Source organism: Myotis davidii, unplaced genomic scaffold (assembly GCF_000327345.1).
Source record: "Myotis davidii unplaced genomic scaffold, ASM32734v1 scaffold409, whole genome shotgun sequence".
Lineage (NCBI taxonomy): Eukaryota > Metazoa > Chordata > Mammalia > Chiroptera > Vespertilionidae > Myotis > Myotis davidii.
In genome coordinates, this window is record NW_006374611.1 from 1663465 (window position 1) to 1670905 (window position 7441).

Sequence of the window (7441 nt, forward strand, 5' to 3'; positions counted from 1 at the left end):
TATGGGACATGTGTTCATTATCTAGTCACCTTCCATCAGCCATCTGTAGGGAACAGACTTGGAGAATGTTAACTGCAGCTTTCTGAAAAAACAGTATAAATGGCATGCCTATATTGTCTAATCTGCCCTTTACTCCTTTTTTGTTAAATAATAACCAGATTATTATAACTATCAATAGTACATGAAAAAAAATCTTACTACAGTAATTATGTTAAAAAACCACTACTGGTACTATTAACAATAATAATAAATCACATCTACACTTCCTTGTTTTACCTTGCAATGTCTTTCATAGTGAATGATTTTTTTCTCATTTTGTGATATTAGTGCCATCTCTTAAAACAATATACATTTTAAGAAAATGAAAAATTCCAAATAAATGATCTGATAGTCAACATCAGAGGTTCAGAAACTATAGATCATAGGCAAACCTGGTTAGCAGCCTGATTTTTTAAATCAAGTTTTATTCTGACACAACTATGCCCATTGGTTTTCCCACTACCTATGGCAGCTCTCCCAATGCAGCGATAGTGCTGAGTAGTTGCAGCACTAACCATTGGACCCACAAAACTTAAAATATTTACAATCTGGCCCTTTACAGAAAAGTTTGCTAGTGCCTGGTCTATATAATGCTAAACATTCAGATTTTTTTAAGTCCAGTATTTTTATGAAAATTTTAGAGTTTTTTGAAAGGTTTATTATTGAAAAATTCTTCATGTCTCTAAGGATATCAATGATCCCAAACATAGTATACCCCAAACAGAAATCTTGATAGTTCCCTTGATCCAGTTTTTCCATCTCAGCTAATAGCACTACGTTTCTTTTTTTTTTCTTTTTAATATATTTTACTGATTTTTTTACAGAGAGGAAGTGAGAGGGATACAGAGTTACAAACATCGATGAGAGAGAAACATTGATCAGCTGCCTCCTGCACACCCCCTGCTGGGGATGTGTCTGCAACCAAGGTACATGCCCTTGACAGGAGTCAAACCTGGGACCCTTCAGTTTGCAGGCCAATGCTCTATCCACTGACCCAAACTGGTTAGGGCAGCACTATGTTTCTTAAATAAAATTTGATTTGTATGTATTTCTCCCATCTCCACCCTATCTAACCCACCATTATGTTTTATAGTACCTGGCTCCAAAATATCTCCTTGTTCTGTTCCAATCTATATTATAAAAGGCCTGTGACCCTAACACTGTAAAGACCAAAGACTGGGGTGGGTGGGCAGGGCTGCAAGCTTGGTGAGGCTGTTCGAGTGGGCAGGGCCCCGCGATTTCCATTGGTGGGCTTCTAGTGATCTTGTAATTTTTTTTTCAGACTTAATTCACTTTATTTTTCTTGTATAAAATTATGTGGTAACCACAGCTGGAGCCTGGGTCGTCTGCACAGAAACTCTGGTGTGAGTCTTTACAAGAGGGTCAATGAATCCTGATAGGGAGACTTGGTGAGCAAGGTCTCATTCCAGACCTGGGGTGAGACAGCTGTAGGTCTTAGAGATGGCATCGAAGGTGGCCTTGGTGAAATTGTCTAGGGTGGCAGTGCAGCCCCTGGCCGAGGCACGCCATCAGCGGCAAATTCTTTGACACAGGGACCGAGTATTCCAGGGGTGAGGCGCACCATTACAGAACCACAGTGACAGTCACCTTGCAAGGAACAGTGTGGGGCTTGCCGAGCTTTTTCCCCCAGTAACCTTGCTGCATAGAGACAATAGAGAGCTTGGCCAGGATAATGGCTCCAAGGATGGCAGTGGCTACTTCCTTTGAGCACTTAACACCCAGAACAACATGTCCATTGTAGTTCCCAATGGCAACAAATGCCTTGAACCGGGTCCTCTGGCCAGCACTGTCTGCTTTTCACGGGCACAATCTTCAAGACCTCATCCTTGAGGGATCCCCCCAAGAAGTCAATGACCTCAGACTCCTTGATGGGCAAGGAGAATAGAGAGATCTCCTCTAGAGACTTGATCTTCATGTCCTTGACCAGGCAGCCCAGCTTGGTGACGGGGAACCACTTCTTGTCCTCAGCCCCTCCCACCCCCCCGGCCACCACCTTGGCCCCGGATGCCACTGCCAAATCCTCCACTGAAGCCACAGTGGCCTCCAATTCCAGGGTCCTCATAGCAGCACCTTCATCAGTGCCATTCGGTGTTTGCTCAGAAAAGAAGCTGCCTTATAATTGTCAAGGGCAACAATCCAAACGGGCTTTCACAGGCTAACATCATGCTTTTGGCAGCTGGGATCCCTTCTGGAAGCTGTAGGAGATAATGCATTTTCTTGACCTTTCCAGATTCTATAGGCCTCCATATTCTTCAAAGCCAGCAACAGCCAGTGGAATCTTTCTCATGGAAGACCCATCTCTCTGGTCCTGCCTCCTTCTTCCTCACTTATGGACAATGGAAGGGTCCTGGATAATCCAGGTCAAACTCCTAGTCTTAAATTCAAATATTAGCAATCTTATTCTATCTGCAACCTAATTCTATCATCCTTTTCCCATTTAACAAAAAACATGTGTTACATACTTAAAAACTTGCCAAGGGGTTAGATCTTATGTTAATTGTTCTTATCTTTAAAATAATAATAAATAAAAGAGTGGAGGAAAATTTTTGGAAGTGATGGATATTTTATGGCATAGATTGTGATGATAGTTTCATGGGTGTATACTTATCTCTGAATCCATCAAGTCAAATACATCAGTTATGTATGCCAAAAAGTTTAATAAAATAAAAAAGAGTTAAGATATGATCCACCTATTTTACTCAAGTATATACCCAAGAGAAATAAAAATGTGTGTCCACTCAATCACTTGTACACAACAATTAATTGCAGCATTATTCATAACAGCCATAAATCAAAAGGACTCAAATGTTCAACTAATAAGTGATTAAACAAAATGTGGTATATCCTTACATAGAATAATATTAGTAATAAAAAAGAAATGATGTCCTGCTATATACTACAGCATCCATGAACCTAGAGAACATTGTACTAAATAAAAGAAACCAGACACAAAGGGCTACATATTGTATGATTTCTTTTATATGAAACATCCAAAATAGACACATCTCTGTATGAAGAGAGAAAGTATATTAGTGGCTGTACAGGGCTTGGGGATGGGAGTGGTTATTGATGCATATGAACTTTCATTTTGGAGTGAGAGATGAAATATAGACTTGATTGTGATAATGGTGGAACAACCCTGGGTATATAAAAACTACTTAATTGTACTTTGAAGTGAATTGTAGGGTAAGTGAATTATATCTCAAGTTGCTCTTTAAAAATGCAAAATTACAAATAAAATGTTTTTCTTACGAGAGGAAAATTTAGAGGCATAAAAATAATTATTAATATGTTGAATTGTATACAGTGAATTATCACTAAATATCACCTATTCTTATATTATTATTCTTTTTTCCAGTAATATGAGTTCTTTAATTTTGTATTCAAATATATAGAATGATCCAAGAGCAAGGTAAGGAGAAAACAGTGAATTATCCTATCTAATAAAAGAGAAACATGCAAATTGACCATAACCCCGACACCCTTCCCATTGGCTAATCAACAAGATATGCAAATTAACTGCCAACCAAGATGGTGGCCAGCAGCCAGGCAGCTGAAGCGAATAGGAGGCTTGCTTGCTCCAGTGAAGGAGAAAGCCAAGGTTCCCCGCCTGCCGCTACCAGCCTCTGAGCTGCAGTCTAAGCAACTATGTTGCAAATATAGAAGCTAAACAAGCTCCAGAGACCTGCTTTCAGCCGTCAGAGCTGGAGCGAGCAGGACCGCAACAATGTTACAATTATAGAACCCAAACAAACATAGATACCTGCTTTCAGCAGCCAAGGCCTCAGAGCTGCACCCTGGCCTCAGAGCTAAAGCTAGCTCTCAGCTCCAGTGACAGCCATAGAAGGTAAATAAATCCCAGAATTTAAAAAAAAAAAGAAAAAAGGAGAGGTTGGGAGCTTCAGTCACCTGACAGCCTGAAAACGCCCCTCAGGCCCTCACCAGGACTGGCCAGGCACCCCAGTGGGGACACCCACACAGAAGGGGGTGTGACCAGCTGCAAACAGCCATCATCCCCCCATCCAGGCTGGCCAGGCACCCAAGCGGGACCCCCACCCTGATCTGGGACACTCTTCAGGGCAAACCAGTTGGCCCCCACCCATGCACCAGGCCTCTATCCTATATAGTAAAAGGGTAATATGCAAATTGACCCTAACAGCAGAAGGACTGGGAATGACTGGTCACTATGACACACACTGACTACCAGGGGTCAGACACTCAATGCAGGTGCTGCCCTCTGGTGGTCAGTGTGCTCTCAAATGAGAGGAGCTCTGTTCAGTCACAAGCCAGGCTGATGGCTGCCAGTACAGCGGTGGTGGTGGGAGCCTCTCCTGCCTCCTCAGCAGTGCTAAGGATGTCCAACTGCAGCTTAGGTCTACTCCCTGCTGGCAAGTGGGCATCCCCCGAGGGCTGCCGGGCTGCCAGAGGGATGTCTGATTGCCATCTTAGGCCCAATCCCCCGGGGAGCGGGCCTAAGCCAGCAGGTGGTCATCCCCTGAGGAGTCCCAGACTGCGAGAGGGCACAGGCCAGGCTGAGGGACCCCTCCCCTACCCCCGAGTGCACAATTTTTGTGCACCGAGCCTCTAGTGATATAATAATAGCCAAAATTATTTATTACCGATTACTGTATGACCACTGTATGAAGCACTTTGAAGAGATTATCCCGTTTTAGCTCTGTCACCAATTCTACATAAAAAGAAACTAACACTTCAGGATCCTATGCTGTTACAAAGTAGCAGAGATGGGAAACAAAGCTATGCTCTTGATCCGGGCATTATTCCCCTGCCCATGAAAATTCATCAGCTCTGTACATATGAACTCAATTGCCATGGAGAAAAAAACAAGTTTTGAATTATCAAACATAAGCGAAAGCAGTTAAATTATGAGGAAATGAATTCAGGCAGAGGCAAACACTACTCAACCCTTTTCTGGACCCTGCCATAAATTTGAATAAGTGGCCTATACTTGATTAGCCAAAAGTCTACCCCTGGAATTAAATTAAAATGCTTTCCTATAAAAAAAAGGAGGGCTTTCAAATAATGATAAACAAAAGCAGTCTTGAAACAGAAGGCCTGCGATGCAGCAGGGGACTATGCTACCATTTAAAACACAATATCACCTCAAAATGCCTCGGCGTACAAATACGCATAGCATTCAGGCAATAATTGATCTCATGTCTGTTCTTGAAGCACACCATCTATCAAGCCAAGAGGAGCTCTGGAAGCTTCTTTGGCTCTGAGTTACTGAAGCACTACAAAGTCTTCACTTGTGTGAAGAAACTTCAAGTCTGAATAGACCTGTGAGAAAGGAAAATACAATGAGGTTGGACATGCTGCACAGTGAATGGAACATTAACCGTAATAGAAAAAGACTAATATGAGTGTTCCAATGATTTGAAAGGAGACATAAGAACAAAAAGGAAAAATTAACATTGCAATGTTTATCACGCATAGTCATCTATTGTGCTAAGTGTGACAATATTGATCACCCAAGTGAATGTGACTGAAAGACTGATGTCACTATAAGGAGAAAGTTACTGTTCCAGTGAAACCTGTGCATTGTCTACAACACAACATTCAGCTTTATGAGATTTGCTTTTATAGTGGAAGGGCTAGCTAGCTAGCTTAATTAGGAAGGTTTAGGGAATAAAGAGAGTCCATGGGAGAGGAATGCATAGATAGGGACTTGAAGATGCCAGAGTGCCTATCTTACTTGGACAGAGGATAGAGAAATGCCTTAGGAGGGAGGGGTTCAGGCAGATGGAAACATCTCAGGCCTGAGCAATTAAAACAGCCATAAACCAAGGACAAGGGTATCTCTGGCCTGAGCAATTAAAATGACCATAAGTTAGATCAAAAGTAGCCCTGACCTGAGCAGCTGGGAGAGCTACAAGATAAGGCATCCCCGGGCCAGCACAACTGGGAGAAAGCCGTAAGATAAATCAAAAGTGGCCCCAAACTAAACAAATAAAGTGACCAAACTAGGAAAAGTGCAGACGTGGGGGTCCTGGGAGCTGATTACAGGGCTAAGGTCCCACAGTAAAGAAGGAGGGTCTCCAGCCTATTTAATGCCTCAAGACAAATAAAGGAGCGATCACCCTTCCTAGGGGCCCCTCTGTCCATCCAGGAGGGACAGAGTCTTAGGATTAGGAACTTAGAGGACACCTTTCTTAGGTGACCCTTCCGCCCCCCCACCCCCACCCCATGTGCCAAGGGGAAAAGAGTCTTAGGCTTAGAATTTAGAATTAGGGTTTTAGAGGTGTCTACAACACAACATTCAGCTTTATGAGATTTGCTTTTATAGTGGAAGGGCTAGCTAGCTAGCTTAATTAGGAAGGTTTAGGGAATAAAGAGAGTCCATGGGAGAGGAATGCATAGATAGGGACTTGAAGATGCCAGAGTGCCTATCTTACTTGGACAGAGGATAGAGAAATGCCTTAGGAGGGAGGGGTTCAGGCAGATGGAAACATCTCAGGCCTGAGCAATTAAAACAGCCATAAACCAAGGACAAGGGTATCTCTGGCCTGAGCAATTAAAATGACCATAAGTTAGATCAAAAGTAGCCCTGACCTGAGCAGCTGGGAGAGCTACAAGATAAGGCATCCCCGGGCCAGCACAACTGGGAGAAAGCCGTAAGATAAATCAAAAGTGGCCCCAAACTAAACAAATAAAGTGACCAAACTAGGAAAAGTGCAGACGTGGGGGTCCTGGGAGCTGATTACAGGGCTAAGGTCCCACAGTAGAGAAGGAGGGTCTCCAGCCTATTTAATGCCTCAAGACAAATAAAGCAGCGATCACCCTTCCTAGGGGCCCCTCTGTCCATCCAGGAGGGACAGAGTCTTAGGATTAGGAACTTAGAGGACACCTTTCTTAGGTGACCCTTCCGCCCCCCCACCCCCACCCCATGTGCCAAGGGGAAAAGAGTCTTAGGCTTAGAATTTAGAATTAGGGTTTTAGAGGTAGTATTTGCTTGCAATAAAGTTTTTATATTTTTCACCTACCACCTTTTGTCCTTGGCTTCATTCTTCAAATCCATCTGAACAAGGACCTGGGAAAGAAATCTCCCTGTTCAATAAAATAAGAGGAGCTATTTTACAAATCTATAATTTGTAGAAAAAGGCAGAAAATATTTTCCTCAGACATACAACTTTGGCCTTGTCAGGCACTGGTTCAATTGGCTTACCCCTCCTATTGTGGAAGAAGTTAGTTTTACCTCCATTTATACCAGTGGTTCTCAACCTGTGGGTCGCGACCCCTTTGGGGGTCAAACGACCCTTTCACAGGGGTCGCCTAAGACCATCGGAAAACACATATATAATTACATATTGTTTACAGTAGCAAAATTACAGTTATGAAGTAGCAACGAAAATAATTTTATGGT

The 7441-nt window shown here is 42.8% G+C and overlaps 1 pseudogene; it reads right to left on the bottom strand.

The window, feature by feature from the left end:
- Positions 1–1319: 1319 nt before the first annotated feature.
- On the bottom strand, positions 1320–2273 carry LOC102765949 (annotated as a pseudogene).
- Positions 2274–7441: the final 5168 nt, after the last annotated feature.